Source organism: Ursus arctos, unplaced genomic scaffold (assembly GCF_023065955.2).
Source record: "Ursus arctos isolate Adak ecotype North America unplaced genomic scaffold, UrsArc2.0 scaffold_31, whole genome shotgun sequence".
Taxonomy (NCBI): domain Eukaryota; kingdom Metazoa; phylum Chordata; class Mammalia; order Carnivora; family Ursidae; genus Ursus; species Ursus arctos.
The window spans coordinates 2,197,056-2,214,793 of NW_026622997.1; the positions used below are offsets into that span (position 1 = coordinate 2,197,056).

General features: G+C 48.2%; 1 protein-coding gene across 5 annotated transcripts in view; it reads right to left on the minus strand.

The window, feature by feature from the left end:
• Positions 1-17,738, minus strand: part of ZNF391 (zinc finger protein 391) — a 46,401-nt gene that overhangs the window by 5,237 nt on the left and 23,426 nt on the right. For 4 of the 5 annotated variants that reach the window (XR_008956662.1, XR_008956660.1, XR_008956658.1 and 1 more), the window contains exon 2: positions 319-413. The exons of the other annotated variant lie outside the window; for it this stretch is intronic. The gene's annotated coding sequence lies outside the window, so the exon portion shown is untranslated. The remainder of the gene's footprint in view (positions 1-318; positions 414-17,738) is intronic. 5 annotated transcript variants of the gene reach the window in all.

The window sequence follows — 17,738 nt, forward strand, 5'->3', positions numbered from 1 at the left end:
ATTCAGTCTTTTTGGCACATATAACTGCCAGAGACCTGCACTGGAATCTTGTCCCCTCCTTAACTGGAGGTGCCAGACAGTGAAAAACAGATCAAATTCAGGAAAAAATGTAGCCATTTTAAATCTCAGCACCTTTCTCTGTTGTAATTTGAAACATCTATAAAGGAATGCCATCTTGGTATTTCTTAATTTCTCAAGGCTTCCATCATGTAGGAATTATAGGCTCCCACTGCAGAGAGGTGGAAACTGCCGCATACAGGGGAAGCTTGGGGTGGGATCGGAGCCCCTCCCACAGGACAAGGAAATGAAGTTTCTTACCTGCGTGAAGGGCCCTCTCGTTTCAAAGGAGATCCCAAAATGGAAAAACACCAGAGTCTGGAATGGGAAGGCTCCTGTCCTTGGGCCCTCGATTCCTGAATGAAGGAGAATTTATGTGGAAATGTGTCATTAACCTGAAAGGGGACCCCACTTTGTTCCACTGTTCACAGATGCCGTCAGACCCAGAGCGCCCAGAGCACGTGATCGCTGCCAAACTTAATTCCTCTCCTCTGCTTGCCCGTCCCCCATGTGCCCAGATCTCTCCCAGATCATACAGGCCTGCAGAACGGAGAAGCAGGGGCCTCCAGAGGTTAACAGGGCCTTGGTTTCTGTGTCGTCTTTGTGAGTAGCTCAAAACACCGCTCTCCTCGCTGTCCCGGAGCGTGCTCCTCGTCCCCAGGGGGCAGGTGTGCAGCTGCCGCTCCCGCTCGGGCACAGCGGTCTGACCCTACGCCGTGGGCACTGAAGGTGCTCGTCACCCGACATGTGCCCTCGCCACGGCCGCTCCTTCCCCCGCCTCCCGACCCCTATTTTAAGAGCTGAGAGAGGAAGTTGCTTTAAATGGTTTCTTAGTCCTTTTTTCTTAATTCTGCCACTGAAACGCCACAAGCACCTACGAGAACATAACTGTATGCATACATAACATGCTCTATCCCGCTACGTCCTACTAGACAGCAGGGTAAAACTAAAATCTACAGGGAAGAACTGGAAGTTAGAAGTTCTAGCATTTTCCTTGAACTTAAAATCAGCCCAGAAAACTAGAGGAGTTCGGTTTACATTCGAGGTGTACCATCCATTGATGAGCTGCCCAGAAGTAAAAGGATCTCAGACTTAACCAACAAAACCAGACAATACTTTATGAGACACACTCTCTACTATTTACAAAAAATTCAGTGACCTTAATATGTAGTTTCTTTGGGTGTTTCGGTGTCCAAGACTGAGCATATAGAGACCACACACTTTTCCCTCAGTCCTAGATTGGCCTCAAAATTATAAAGGGCCACCTGAGTAGGTTTCTGTCAAATACATGGGTGAGGGAGAGGGGGAAATGTCACATAACGTAGTCATTCCTTCTTAAACATTTGTGTCTTCAGGGGTGCGGGGGTGGCTCAGTCCCTTTAGCATCTGCCCTTGGCTCAGGTCATGACCTCAGGGTCCTGGGATCAAGCCCTGCGTCCAGCTCCCTGCTCAGCGAGGAGTCTGCTGCTCCCTCCGCCGCCGCCCCTGTTTGTGCTCTCTCAAATAAATAAAATTAAATCTTGAAAACAAAACCGGAAAACATTTGGGTCTTCATTACAAATAATCCAACCGCAGCCAGTGCCTATGAGCCACCTGACCTCAATAGCGGTTGGGGTCAGACGCGGACAAAGCCAAACCTCTGCTTTCACAGGATTCCCATTTTATTATAAATAAATAAATGTTTTAACTAGCCCTCAAACAGTACGGCTGGCTTGAGAATCCCCCCGGGGCCGTGGTTACAACTCAGTCGGACGGCTGGGCAGTGCCTTAGTGCCAAGGAGACCAGCGGAGCAAGTGAGGGAAGAACGAAGTCGACACCTGGAGAAGAGCCTTCCAGGGAGAGGGCTGTGGCCACAAAGGTCCTGAGACAGAAGCATGTCCGGCAGTTTGAGGAACACTGGTGGGGGCACAGTGAGCAGCAGATGAGGTCAGACAGCCGGGAAACAGGTCATGCAGGGCCTCCTCGGCCCTGGCAAGAACGGGGCATTTTATTCAGAATGAGACGGTGAGTCAATGGAAGCTGCTGAGCAGGGGAGCGACATGATGTTAATGAGGTTCTAAAAGGGTCACCTGGGGGCATCTGGGGGGCTCAGTCGTTAAGCCTCTGCCTTCGGCTCAGGTCATGATCCCAGGGTCCTGGGATTGAGCCCCGAGTTGGGCTCCCAGCTCCGCTAGGAGCCTGCTTCTTCCTCTCCCCCTGCTTGTGTTCCCTCTCTCGCCGTCTCTCTGTCAAATAAATAAACTCTTAAAAAAATAAGTAAATAAAAGGGTCACTTGCTCGATGGAGGGAAGAGACTGTAGGGGTCTGGGCAGAATGCTACCCCGGTGAGCCCAGGTGACTCAAGTGTTAGTGATGAGAGGTAAGAAGTAGCTGGGACTGAGGCTCTGTTTTGAAAACAAGAGACAAGATTTGCTGATGGTTTGGACATGAAAGGTTGAGAGAAAGTAACCAGAATGGCTCTGATGTGGGAAACAAAGACCAAAAAATAAAAAATAATAAAAAAATAAACTTCCTTCCTACTTACAGCCCATTGACAAGTCCTTGAAACAGGCAGAGTGACCTTCCTTGGGAGCTCAGCTGCCTGGATGCTGACACTTTGCTGAGCGCAAAAGGCAACCTCAGCCCGACCCCTGGATCCTGTGAGTCTCCTTTAACATATAGAAATTCCAGCGCCCAGCTAGCTCAGTCGGTAGAACATGAAACTCTTAAAATATAAAAATTCCTTTGGAAACTTCCTTCATCTCTAACCCTCCCCCCAGATACGTGTTGGCAATCACCCCCAAGCATGGCCCACCGATACACATCTGAAGGGTCTCATGACTCAGGTGTTATTAGATGGTAATAAATGACCTTTCCCAACAATAGTTAACCCCCTCAAGGTCCTGGAAATTTTGCCTCCAAAATTCCTTAGAGACTTACGCTCTCTCTACCCCCTCCCAACTTGAGGGCCACTCCTTATGACCCCGTTGCAGCTCTATCTACCCATGGGTCCTGTCCCCGTGCTTTAATAAAATCACCTTTTTGCACCAAAGACGCCTCAAGAATTCTTCCTTGGCCGTCGGCCTCAAACCCTAACATCTTTCCTGCATCAGCTCTAAGGGCTCCGGCCTGAGTAACATCTGAAGAAAGCAGCTGCCGTGTCCCAGAGAAAAGATGACCAAAGGGAGCAGGTTCACAGAAGGGGTGAGGAATCTGACTTCAGTTTTAGAACTCATCAAACATGGGAAAACCCCCCAAAAACGTGTACAAGCAACACATCGGTACAATACCACTCAGGTCCAGAAAGAACATGACCAGCATCCCAGCAACCCCTCCTCTTCCCCCTTCCAATCACAACCTGTCTTCTCCCAAGGGAACCACCCCCCTGCGTTCTAATACCAGAGACTAGTTTCACCTGGTTTTGATCTTTGCTCATAGAATAGGCTTGGATGACCAGCTTTTTAGACTCAGACTGTGTCTGTGGGACTCGTCCATGTTGCCGCAAGGAGCTGTGAATGCCACACTGTTTATCCATTCTACTACGGGTGGGTCATTTGGCTTGTTTCCACTTTGAGGCAGTTAGGAATAATGCCACTGGCACATTGTTGCACACCTCTTGTGCACAGGCGTGCCCATCGCCGTTCCGTGTACACCTAGGAGTGAAATCACTGTGGCAGGGTATACATGTGTTCGACTTCAGCAGACATTCCACACCATTTGCCAAAGAGTAACAATTTACACCACCGCCACCCGTCTGAGAGTTTTCATTGCTCTGGATCTTGGCCAACATTTTCAAGGCGTTTTTATTTTCGCTACCTGGGCCAAGTATTGTCTCAGATACTTTAGACGCCCAAGTCCAGGTATCAAGTCAGGGGCCGGATGTGCAGGTCTGGAGTAGGAAGGAGAGGTCCGCTCTTGGGGGTCTACGGTGTGTATTTACAATCATGGAACTGGATGGTGTGGCTTTGGAGGAGACGACAGGTAAGGAGAGTTCCAAGGACTGAGCCCTTAGAAACTCCAGCTTTTAGAAATCAGAGGTGGGGATCCATGAAGAAGGTAGGCAGCCTGTGAGGCAGGAAGATAACTAAGGAGTGGAGTATACTGGAAGCCAAATGAAAAGTGTTTAAGAATGAGAAGATGATCGGCTCTGTCTCCTGAGAGGTCGCATATGATGAAGGCTGAGAACTGACCCTTAGATTCGGCAGGGAAGAGATTAACACTGACCGGAAAAGCAGCTCTGGTGGACTGCTGGAACCAAAACCGACTGGAGGGGGCGAGCATGAGAACAGGAAGGAAGCAACTGGAGAAAGCAAGTTTGGGCACTTGAGTTTTGCTAGAATGAGAAAAGAAAATCGGGGTAGTTGCTAGAAGAGGATATTGAGTTGATGACTTTCTGTTTAAGATTTTAGTTTGTTGAGAGAGAGCGCACGAGTGGGGGTGGAAGGGCAGAGGAGAAGCAGACTCCCCACTGAGCAGGGAGCCCAACATGGGGCTCAATCTCAGGACTCCGAGATCATAACCTGAGCCAAAGGCAGATGCTTCACCCACTGAGCCCCCAGGCGCCCTGAGCTGATGACTTTTTAACAGGAGTTAGTACAGTGTGTTTGAATGCTACTGGGACTGATTCAGTGGAGAGAAAAACTGACCCACAGAGGAGTAAAGACAGACAAGTGAAGTCCTGAAGGGAGCAGGAAGCAGTGAGCTCAGTGCACAGTGGGGAAGGCTGACCTTAAAACAGGCGCATGACCAGGACGGCTATAAAAACAGGAGCGAGTGCAGAGTATTCGGCTGTGGTTGCGGGTAGGTTGGTGGAGGAAGGATGTGGAAGTTCTCCTTCCATTGCTTCTGTTTTCCACAGAATTAGGTCATGAGCGGAGATGGAGAAGTGGGTGAAGAACTGTCAGAGGCTTAATGAGAGGACACAAGGCGTGGAACGGGGACCTCTGACAGAGCGGGGGAGAGACCAACGGAGGAAACGCAGGGCTGGAGGGCAGCAGACAGGCCCTCCGAGGAACCTGGCCGAGAATTCCCAATGAGACCCATCACCGTCTTTGAGCTTCCTTTGCTGATGTTCCGGGATGTGGGGGCAGGCACGGGGTAAGCTGAAAACTGGGTCTAACCGGGGTTTTTCAAGGAGAGTGTGGCCCAAGGGAGGGTTAAGAGAGCAAGGCTGCTTGGGAGAGATGGATTAGAATAATGACCTGCGGCACTTACGCGGGGAATGGAGTGAGGGAAGCGAAGACAAATCCATAGGTCTCACTGTTTTAGGTTTTGCTAAGATTGAAAACAAAGTATAGTAGTAGCGGGAGGACTCTGAAAAGGGAGGAAGCAGACGGCAGTCAGGAAGCAGGCTGCTTGCAATGGAGGTTGTGAGGAGTGTACTGACTGGTAAGGACACAAGGTCTAAGGTGTGACTACGGTGGAGATGTCTGAAGAGAAAGAAAAGCAGATGGCTGGAGGAGAGGAAGCGGAGAGCCGAGAGCGCAGGCTGTTAGGTGGACTGACTACATGAATATTAAAATCACCAAGAACACTGGTCTAAGTAGTCATGGGAAGAGAAAGGCAGGTGCTGCGATCTCCAGGGGATGAGGCAGGGACTTGGGATCAGTAGATGACTTCAAGAAGGGGTGGTGGGTGGTCTAGTTTGATGGCGGATGTCCTGGCGGGGCTGGGGGTTATAGGGAGGAGGCGGAAACAATGGCCTGCAAGGACACCCACCTCACCTCCAGGCCCAGTCACGTCTGCCTAGTAAGAAAGATGCAAGGAAGAAGAGCGAGAAGGAAGGAAATATTCCAAAAGAAGTGCCCGAATTACCTGAAGAATTGTTTTCAGTCTGATGCACTTTCTTGTGCGTGCTCTCGCTGTGACAAACCCAAGTGACAACGGAGACTGATAATTTGGGAACATTCTGAACCAAGACTAAGGAGTGATCACAGAGCCTGCGCTCTGTTCACAGGAAGGAGGAAGCAGTGGGAGAGGGCACACCACCTCAGACGGTAGCCACTCAAGTCGCGGCTCTAAGCGGTAACTGGCTGAAAGTTAGGGAGGCAAACACATTACAAGGGAGGAGAGGGGTCAATATTCTTCACAATGATCCTATTCTTTTGGAGGGCAAGTACCCATGGCCCAAGTCCCTTGGTAAATTAGAGCCTCCAGGCTGGAGAGAATAGGAGGTGAAACCGGACGGGCCCTCGGGAGGGAAACAGACGGGCACCGGGCCCTGAAGGAAGGGCGCGTAGCTGAGTTGGGGGGACTTAAGACACAGGCCGATGGGACAGTGTGGGGCGATCGGCATCAGGTGACTTTAGCATGATCCCAAACCTTGTGACTCACACGACCGATTCCCCTTGCACAAATTTCACACTACTTGCACATCCTTATTTTCTGTAACAACCCGGTTTGCACTATAGACCCGCCCCCCAGGAGCGAGCGCGGGGTTTGTGCTCATTCCGCGCGGCCCTCCCGACAGCCGCGGTTCCTGTGGGTGATGAACGGAGCAGCGTCCTGTGTTCTACGGGAGTCTCAGGGGACAGACTGGATCTGCACTAGGCCGTGGGAAGAAACTCCTACATTCTGGCCACACCCGGCCTCGAACACTGGGGACCAGGCCCTGGCCAATGACAACGGCAATAGTAATTACTGTTTATTAAAAAGCAGCATTCCAGGCCGCTTACCCAGAACGCTGGGATCCTGACCTGAGCCGAAGGCAGACGCTTAACGACTGAGCCACCTAGACGCCCCGCGTTATCCCATTTTTAAAAATGACGACCCTGTGAGGTTTCTGTTGCTATACCTGCTTTTACAGGTGATAAAATTGAAATTTAAATGGTAACTAACTTTTCCGTCCATCATACAGTAAGGGTGGAATGGGCATTCAACTTCTGTTCCGGCCTGCTTCCGAGTCCCTATCTTCCCACCGCCTCACAACGCCTACCAGCGAGTCACCACCAGTAATGCCACCCTCTGGGCACTGAGCCCACCGGGTCTCTTCCAGTGGCAAGAATCCATAGCCAAGCACCTCGTTCAATCTCCACCATAGTTTTACATATTCAGTGTTCCATCTCTGTGACATTTTCCTTGCCGAAAACATTTCCCCAAACACAAGATGAGTGTTTAAAAAATAAATAAATAACAACCGGAGCACCTGGGTGACTTAGTTAAGCGCCTGCCTTCAGCTCAGGTCATGATCTCAGGGTCCTTGGATAGAGCCCTGCCTCACGCTTCTCTGATAGAGCTCGTCATCGATTTGCTGAGAAACCATCTTGGGGGTGCTTCTCAGACTCGCTGGGGATCTTGTTCCTGCTACTTCAGAAGGCCGGCAACGAGCTGCTGACCCATGTGGGACACTCTAAACAGCCCCTACGGTGCCCTCTTCGATATGAAATAGCGAAGTTTCTGCTACGCATGGCTAGAAAAACGAGCTGAGAGCTACTGTGCCATCCACATTGACGGAATAATGGCAACATTTTCTAGAGACTGCAAAATGAAAACTAACATTCAAAAATGTAAAAGAACTCAAAAGCAGCCTCCCATCACACAGAGAATGTTACAATTTATAAATCTGGTTGCTAGAAATAAAAAATTTGAGGAATTAAGTGAATACTACAAGTGACTGAGGGAGAGTGGTCTTTGTGGCTTTTGCTTGGAAAGCTCTGTCAGATCTTTCCACGGCTGGAAACACTATTTTCCAAAAATGGCCGTAACAATATTTCCGGTCCTAAACATTCTTCCAGAAAGCCTATTCTCCCACTCAACCTCCCCCCCTAGGCGGGACTTTGTTACTGCCTCCCTGAGCAGTGCTCAGCAGAAGGGACCTGGCTTCCAGGTCTAGGTCATAAAAGGTGAGAAGACCCCTTTCCCTCCAGCTTCTCCCTCCACCCCAGAGACTGCCTCTCCATCCCCACCTCGTCCTTCGTAACATGCACTACAAGCACGGATGTCCCCTTCGCCTTCTGGGGAACAGATGTTTGGAGAGAGTTCCTTGAAAAATTGTACTTGGTCTTTACCACTGCTTCGCTCTACAATCCAAGCAGCTGGGAAAGAGCTGAACACCAGACAGCAAGTGGCACTCAGAATCGTCCCTTCGTCAGCTCCTGGTCCTCTGTCCTTAACATCTGATGCAGACACTCTCACTTCCCTGAGCGGGAGCTCCTTCCGTAAGGTTCTCGACCCTTCGTGCAGAAACCATCTATAAAGAAGCGTCTATTTTTGACGGCTGACTTTGGACAGCTCTCAAGCTACCCCCTCCTCCCCTTCTGCCTGATACCTGGGCCAGTCCTGGAGCTTTGTCCTTGGGCAGCCTAGGCAGACGGTGTGCAACCCACACAATCCCTGGCCCACATGAGGGAACTCTCATCCCAGTGGCCCCCGTCCACATAAAACCCCCAGCTAGCAACCCCTCCATACTAGTTTCTGACCAAGTGCGGGGCTTGCTGTGCTCTCCCCAGAAAGTCTCACTTGCACACTATCTTGGTGCCTGTGTGGAGACATCAGTCTTGACGTCTGACCCACCGTACCGGCGTGGGGTGACCAGGCCACCACCTCCAAGGCCTCGCACGGAGTCCTTGCACGAGCACTGCTCGGTTCCAGCCAGCAATCTCCGTGCACAGTGTTAGGAATCAAACTGCCTGCCTGCAAAACTTCTGGCTCTTCTACAAAACACCCCGTGAAACTAAGATCGCGCCTGTCTGCTGGGCTGGAGCAAGACATACTGTTAAACCACGACACGTAATTACTTCGCTCCCTGTGCTTTCATTTTGTAGTCTATCAGTGCTCGGAGTGTTGGCAGTTGCTAAAGGTTTCAGAAATATGGCAGAACAAATTAGTGCTGAGGGAAAAACAACAACAACAATCCATTAACTTTTTCCTCTGTGAAGAGCAATTATTCAATTTCAGTGGTGCTCTTTCCAGCTACTGGTAGAGAGGGGTTCCCAGGAAAAATAGTTTGATCCAACAAGGGAAAGGTCCAAGAAGTTTCTCTCTCTGGATTTGTCCCTATAAGGAGGCGTGGAGAGGGGAGGGAAAGAATGATCTCACAATGGGATGGGACCCGTGTTCTAGACACTGTCTTGGTCACGCCCTGTACCTCAGATGGGCTGCCAGGTGCTTGAGCCGTGGATGAACCCACCCCTGCCTGACTCACCTCGATCCTGGACGAGCAAGAAAGGATCCAGGCCCAAGACCCAGCAACTAGAGAATGTATCGTTACCGAGACCTCCGAGAAAGGCAGTTCTGAGCAGAATACTTGGGGGCCAGGGAAATCTGGACTCACAGTTCTGAGGGCTGATGGCCCTGTCACCGCCCAGGAAGATTCAGAAACAAACGTGGGACTACTGGTAAAGGAAGAGATTTTCAGGGGCCTCTTCTTGTCTGCTCCCTTGTTTTCTTTGCCGCACCTCCAGGTAGAGTCCCAGAGAGAAACTGATGGCCCCCTCAAGCAGTTTAATGGAAGAAAATGTCCCCAAGACGGGGAACCAAGCAAGGCCAGTGGAGCAGCTGCATCGAGCCATCACAGAGACACAGTGTCACCCCCAGCCGGAAAGGGCTAGGGCAGAAGAGTATGTGCGTTTCCCAAAGCTGCTGGGACAAATTACCACACGCTTGCTGGCTTAAAACAACACATTTCTTTTCACATTGCTGGAGTCGGGAAGTCTGAGATCAGGGTCACTGGGCCAAAATCAAGGTATTGGCAGGGCCACACTCCTTCTGGAAGCTCCACGGGAGAAATCACTCCTTGTCTCTGACAGATGATGACATCACTCCAGTCTCGGTCCCAACTGCCGCCCCCTCTCCTCTGCCTCCGTCTCACGAGGACACACGTAATGGATTTAGGGTCCACCCTCACACTTGGGACCATCTCCTCATCTCAAGATCCTTACTTCTTTTTTAAACTTTATTTTAGAGAGAGTATGAGTGGGGGGAAGGGGCAGAGGGAGAAGCAGGCTCCCCGGTGAGCAGGGAGCCCGACCTGGGGCTCCATCCCAGGACCTGGGATCATGACCTGAGCCCAAGGCAGACGCTTAGCCATCTGAGCCCCCCAGGCGCCCCAGGCTGGTGATTTTTTTGCATGGGAATCCTAGGAGCTCCTGAGTAGGACCAGTTATTCCTTAGGCCTGTGTCCTTCCCCAGAGGGGAGCACAAGGAGGTGGAAAGGGATGTTTTGCCCCACACAGGTTAGGAGTGGAGAGAAAGCTAGCAAAGCGGGCTTTCAGTCTCAGCTGTATGGCTTACTGAAGAACACCACGATCAGATACGTCCTGGGGGAAGAGAACGGACGGCAAACGTAAAGAGCAGGACATGGAAGATCAGAGGCAGAGGCCAGGTCAGGAAGCCTTCGCAAAGCTGGAGCTGAGAGCTCGTCCGTGAACTAAGCCAGTGACAGCAGCAGAAGCGGGATCCACGGGGCTGGGTGATGGGCTCAGTACAGGAGTAAGGAAAAGAGAACAGCTTAGATGACACCATATTTTGAGCCAAGACGATGGGGTGGAAGGTGAGGTTGTCACCCTACTGGCATTTGGGTGGGACAGTTCCCGCTGTGCCAGGATGCCACACGCATTTTACGATGTTTATCGTCACTGACTCCTGCCCACTAAATTCAAGGAACACTCCCCTGTCACTGTGACCACCAAAGTGCCCTCTAAAGGGCTGGGGATACCACTTGACATGGTAGCCAGCATAACAAGGGAGGCTGAAGATGACGAGTCCCTTTCCAGACACATTACTTCGTGGCGCCAACAGTATAGTGTCTGGGGACACCTAGGAAACAGGTGGAAACATAGGTCTTAAGCTCATGAGGAAGCTGTGTGTGGAGAGGCGACTGGGACCTCAGAGTTAATGGTTTAAGCTGCACAGGAGGAGAGAGAGCCAGAGGAAAGAGGCTAAAGACAGAACTTTGGAGAATGTCCAAAGTCAAGAAACAGACGAGTCAGAGAAAGAGATAAAGCAAGTCAGAGTACTGGGAGGGTCAGAGCTCTGAGAAGGGAAAAGTGGAAATTCCAAAGCAAGACTGTGTGTGGCAATTAGGAGCTTGTGAAATCCACAGAAAATGAAAGTTTTTGAATAGGTAAAAACAGTCACATGGCGCAAAAATCACAAAAGTATAAAAAAAGTCACTCCCACCTCTGTCCTGCACCTACCTGTCCAGAAGTCCCTTTAAGTAACCACTTAATTTGTGTACCGTTACAGAATTCTGGTGCAGATAAAAGCAAATATAAATCCATATTCTTGTTTTAATTCTTTTTTAACACTGGTATGGCACACAGAATGTTATTCACCTGGCCTTTTTTTTTTTTTTAATCAAAAATATATTCTGGAGATTCTTCCACATAGACAGTATTTTCATTTTTTTTTTTATAGTGGTGTGTCATTCTCTCCAGGGAAACAGAACCCATAGACATAGATGATATATAGATTTAGATACAGAAAGACAGAGATTTATTTTAAAAAACTGGCTCATGCAAACGTGGGGGCCGACAAGTCCAAAATCCCTAGGGCAGGCCAGCAGGCTGGAAACTCGGGCAAGACTTCTGTGTTACAGTCTTGGAGGCAGAATTCCTTCTGCTCTCGGAAACCTCAGTTTTTGTCTTAAGGCCTACAACTGACTGCATGAGGCCCATCCACATTACAGAAGACTATCAACTTTACTCAGTAATCACATCTACAAAATACGTTCACAGAAACATCTAGGGTTTGACCGAACAACTCAGCACACAGCCTACTCAAGTTGACATACAAAATTAACCATCATAAGACACACAGTATTTCATTTATGGATAGAATTTGTAAGACCAATTTTATGATGGAGGGCATTTAGGTTATTATCAATTTTTTGCTATTACAAATTGTTCAGTGAATTACCTCATATCTACGTCATTTTAAATATGTGCAGATCAATGCAATTGTCAGGTATTGCCAAACTCCCCTTCATGGGGTTGCTTCTCCTACCAGCGACGCAGGAGACGGACTCCTCACAGCTTTGACAACAACTATGCTGTCAAATCTGGGAATTTTTGCCAGTCTGACTGACGAAAACAATAGCTCCACGTAGTTTTCATTCTCCCTTCTCTGTGAACAGATGTAGTTGAGCTTCAAAGGGACAGGTCAAATTTCAGGGCCTAGGGAAACGTGGATGACGGTACAGTGTAGAACTGAAGAAACAGGTAGTCTAAAGGGACAGAAATCTGGCAATATTAGGAGAGGATTTGCTTGGTGGCTAGAGGAGCGTGTGGGTTTAATGAAGATGTTTTTAAATAGAAGAGATCTATTAGACTTGTTTAAAGTGATAATGAAATGAGTCACCAGAAAAAGAGAGATTGAAAATTGAAGAGTGTGAGAGCAAAGTCATAAAGGAGACATAAAGGACTGGATCTCCAACAAAGTTGGGATGGATAGGAGCTAAGTGGTGGGTGTGGAAAGTGTGGAGGACAGAAGCTGGTGGGTGGGGAGCAGATGGCAGGCACCTTTTAAAGGCGGAGGAGGAGGAGAACTTTTGGAACAAGAATTAAAAAGGGAAGGTTTATATTCACCAGTGGGAGAGGAAAAGCACAAGCCGCAGATGCTACACTGGCCACAGGCATGGGGATTCCTGCCTGCCAAGACCCCAGGGTTCCAGAGAAAAGGCAGAATGTTTGCTGGATGATTCATCCATGTGGACACCGAGATTCAACAAATATTTACTAAGCATTTACCCTGTAAGCCACACTGATGTCATTCAGAATGAAATGAGACCAGGAAATAGAGCAGAAGGCTAAAAGCTGGATGCCAGGGTCACGTATGTCTGAGACCATTAAGATAAAAGGCACACTCTGGGAAAAGCGGAGATTTACTTTAGCCTCAGAGGTACTGTGGAAAATCTAGTCACGAGATGGGTCCCCAGAAAAGGAATCACTAGCATCACAGAGATGACTGGAGGTGACAATTCTTAATTTGGGCAGTGGTGAAAGGATGACTTGAACATGAGGCAGGAAGGAATCAGAGGACCTCACTGTTCCATGAGGAATGCTGGTACACACAAAAATTACCCAAAATTTCAAACAGACAAGGGTAGTACTCCAGTGCGTCCCTCACTCAGCTTCAGTAATGCTCAGTACTTTGCCAATCCTGTTCAGTGATCGCCCCTTCACTCCCCACTTTTACTTATCTCCGGAGTATTTTTCAGTAAGACCCAGATATCATAGGAATTGTATCTCTTAACCCATAAAAGACTTTTTCTTTCTTTTAAAACATAACCGTAATGCCATTATCACAACTAGTACAATAATTTTATAAAGTTGTTTTGATAATAAGTGACTGAAGCATTTGCAAAGGGTGCAAAATAAAAACACTGGTGTTTAGAAAGCCTGAAAAGACAAGCTGCTGCAGGGACGGATTAGTTAGGTCTTTGATAGTACTATTAAAAGTTACAATGTAAAATATTAACATGGGGATGTTCAAGATGAATATACAAACAATGTCACATATATACTATAATCTTTGTTATGTGTAAACATATATACACCTCTCTCTCCATACCTAGCATATGCAGATATAAACAAACAGGTATTGGTGGGGGGAGAGGTTGAAAGGACATTTACTAGTATCTCCCTGACGGGATAAGCACTTTTTGCTTTTCAGCGAGTGTGGTGGGGTTGGGGGAGGGTGGCGGGGAGGTGCTGGGGAAGGATCGTGGCCTCTTCGATCAGGCTGAATTAATATTCAGGGAAGGGAGTCCTCTTCAATCTCCCAGTCCACAAATCAGAAATGGAGATGAACAGATCGCAGGCAGGGCAACTACATGCTAAACGAGAAAAATATAACGAAAAACGGCGATGGCTTCACTCTGATTTATCGCCTTGCTAGAAAAGGCAGCAACAGATTCAGGGTCGGCCACACGCCCAGAACGAGAGCCACCGCGCCTCCACAGCACCTGGCGAGCTGCCGCCCACCCCACACCCGCAGAATCCTCAGTGGGCGCCCGTGACGTCACACAGGGTTTCTGGTGTGGGCGGGACTTGTCCCTAAGACTTCTGGGAAATGGAGTCTGGGAGCTGGGACAATACGGGGCTTTCTGGGAATTGTAGTTCTCAGCTGTGGGCTGCGACCAAGCCAGGAGGGTGCGGGGTCTCTTGGAGCACGCTGTGCATTGTCCAGAGGCCACCTCCACTTGGGAGGAGGCACCCGAGGCTCTGTGTGTTCTTGCCAGCCATTAAAGGAGGTGAAGGCTATGTACAGCCGGGTGCTGCACAGGAAAGAAAGTCCCAGTACACAAAGTTCCTGTGAGACTGTCTGAAATCAGGCTTGGAGCGGCTGCCAGCCCAGTGTCTGGGCAGCACTGCAGGGATGGGGTAGGACCAAGGTGCTGGGACCGCCGCGTGCCTGCTACTCTGGGAAACAGGAATCTTTACCAGGAAAAACCAACCGACCTACAACTTTTCAGCCTGAGATTTTAGGAAGAAGAGTCACATGAAGGAATAATATCCTAAAGCCGTGGAGGTTGAAGCCATTCCTGATTGCTCTACCAGGAAAATTCAGGATTAAGGTGAAACCACAAAATCCTCTGTATCAAAGAGATGGTGAGTGGTGGGTTTTTTGTTTCAAAGCCTCAAAGGAGGATATGAATAACAGAAAGATGAGATCCAAGAGAAGATGAAATCAATCTCTAACGGGTGGAAAGGCGAGAAACAGACATCTAGGAAGAGAACTCTTGAAACGAAGGCTGGGGGAAAAGAACGTGTCTTGCTTCAGTGTGACACGCCAGCGGAATCCCTGAGACCCATTAACGTCGCCCTCACATCAGGTCATGCAGACCACTTCTCTACCCCAGGCACTGCTGTGGTTCCATTACGGTCATGAAATTTGTAAATAATAATAATAATAATCATCATCATCATCATCCTGAGTTGACTCCCATGGTTCAGGGGGAAGGAACAATACAATTATCAAATGCCCTCAGCCCACTTTCCTTCTAGGGAGGCATGGTAGCGCAGAAGTATGGGCTCCCCAGCCCCAGACTCCCTCGGTTCAAGCCCTGCCTCTGTAGCTGTGATGAAATTACTATTCCTAACTCAGCTTCCTCATGTTTAATATATGGATAATATCATGGACGTCTTTGTTAGGGTTCAATAGATTCAATAAATTCCTGTAAAGCTTGACGACAATGGCTCACAGATAAGCACTCGACATTAGGTATCAATTTGTTGTTACGAGTTATTAAATAAGATCTGAGCATTTTGCTCTTTGCACTTCTACATGTTTTAAATATCTTAGCAGTGTTGTGGGATAAGTGGAAATGATGAGGAAACAGACTCACGCTAAATGACTGCCCTGTTCAGGGAGTAAGTAGCACTGTTGGGGCTAGAAGCTTCATCCACTGGATCATTCTTCTGACCACCACACCATGATGTCCCTGCTCTTATTCTTCTAGCTTGTCTCTATGAAGCTACAAAGCTGGATTGTGTACACACCTTAGAGTCAAGTAATGGGCTGGGCATTCAGGCAATCCTCAATTTATAAACAGCAACCGACCTTTGCATGGGCTGGAGAGAAATTTCTGAGTCCTAAGATGATTTCTGCATGTTTCAAAACATCTTAGGAGAAAGTCCATTATGATTTATTCTCATGTATACAGTATGGGATTATAGACATCTCTATGGAAAAGTAAACTGTTAGCAAATCGAATTGCTTGGCATCCTCTCCCTCCACGCCAGAGGGAGCCTCATTCCAGATCTTTGCTGATTTTAGAATGGCAGCCCCCCCCACCCCAGCTGACGACACTGATAGGAAAGTGTTGGCTTCTCACGTCCAGAATTCAGAATCTATTTTCCCACACTGGCACGATGGTTTGTGAGTCAAACACATCAGGGATATTACTCATTGCATAAGCTTTTAAGTTTGACCTAGCACCCTGAATGCCAAGCATTAATTCCTTGAAAAATAGTTTCTAAGCTGCTGGCCTCAGGGATTTAACATGTAGATAAAAGGGAAATTCCTGTAGTTTTTCATTTTGGTGTGGCAGTCACTAAGGCTCAGAGACATTCAATCATTCATTCCATAGGTATTTCTTGGACATCCACTGTGTGCCAAGCACTGTTTTGTAACTGTGGATACAAAGGTGGACAAAAAAGAAATTACCCGCCCTCATGTTGGATTTGGTTAAGAAGTTTGGTCAGGAAGAGAGACTTTAACCAAATAATCATATAAGCCAGAAATTGTGAAGGAGCTGTGAGAGTAAAATGACCTAGTCTGGGACTCTGGGAAGTCCCAGAAAGCTGCCCTGAAGAAGTGACACATGAGCTGAGAGCTACTGGATAAGGAAGACTAAACAGGTTGTACTAATCATATTTTCTTATTTTCTGTATTTTTTGTTCTTGATGCTCCGGTATCTGGAACCTCACAGACTGGAGAGGGACTGTCCCTTCCCAGGATCAGCCAAATCCTGAGATATCAAACAATTTGCCCTGCCCCCAGCATATCTTTCATATGTAAAACCAATCCAGGGCCCACAAACCCCTCACACCTCCCCTTTGGCGCCTACTCTCTCTGCTATTCCCCTGTTCTAATCACCCCAGGGCCCTACACTCCCCCACTGAAATAATTCCAATTAGCCAATTCTAAACCTGCCTACCCTCCTTCGTCTGTTCTTTTCCATACAGAAATCACAATAAAGGCTTTTGCCCACATTCTCCTCCCACCTCTTCGGCCTCCTGACCAACCTTTGTGCTTCCTCCTATGTGGCCCTGCCTGGCACAGCATGCGTGCTCCTCAGGAACAGCAAGTAACAAACTCTTCTGTCAATGGCAACTCTCTTGATGTCACCACACCTGAATAATAAATAAAACCTACACTTTAAAACAGAGGCAAAGAAAACAAGGTAAGGTTTTCAGGCAGAAGGCCTAAGACAAGTGAGGGCCTGGCATCTCTGAAAACCCACAAGAAGGCCAGAGTATCAGGAGCATGGAGGTCTGAGAGGTTGGGAAGAGGCTGAAGGGCCTCCACACACTTTGTAGGCCATGTTTAGAATGCCGATCTTCACTCAGATCGAAAACCATGATTTTAGTCACAGTGCTATGGAAAGCAGACAGAGATAGAGGAGTATATGACTCATCTCTGATATTAATGAGAAAAAAAAATCAACTGGAGGGTGGGCATTTGCACTGAATGGTGAATCTCCAACTATTTTCCCTAGTTTTCCTCTCCTCTTCAGCAAGCAGGGCATAGAGCAGGGGGCGGCTACCATTCTCTCCCTGGCTAAGACCCGAGTGAGGTTGAGTTTCTGCTCTTTCCAAAACGCCATCTGGATTTCTGGAGTGGGAACAAATTTCTTTCCCTTGTCCTAGATCATCTTTCCTTCATATCATCCCAGGTAAGGACAGAATTTGCCAAGGCAGAGTGGGAGTGTCAAAAAGACAGAAGTCAAGGGCGATGGCTGTATTTCAAGCCTGAGAGAATGGCTGTACCACTGACAGACAAGGGAAATCAGATTTGGTTTTTTGATGGGAACAATCTAGATATATCAACCAGGAGAGAAAATGGTTTTAAGAACCTTTAGCAAACCCTTAAGCAGATACTTGAGAAATCATATCAGATGACTCTAATCTTACTGAAATAAAGAGAGGGGATGGAAAACTAGTTTTAATTAAAGTTTAGCTGTTTGGGTGTAGTAAGGATAATTTCTAAAGAGAAGGAAGAAGGGACTTCACTTGTACTGTTAATGCTGATTTCCTCA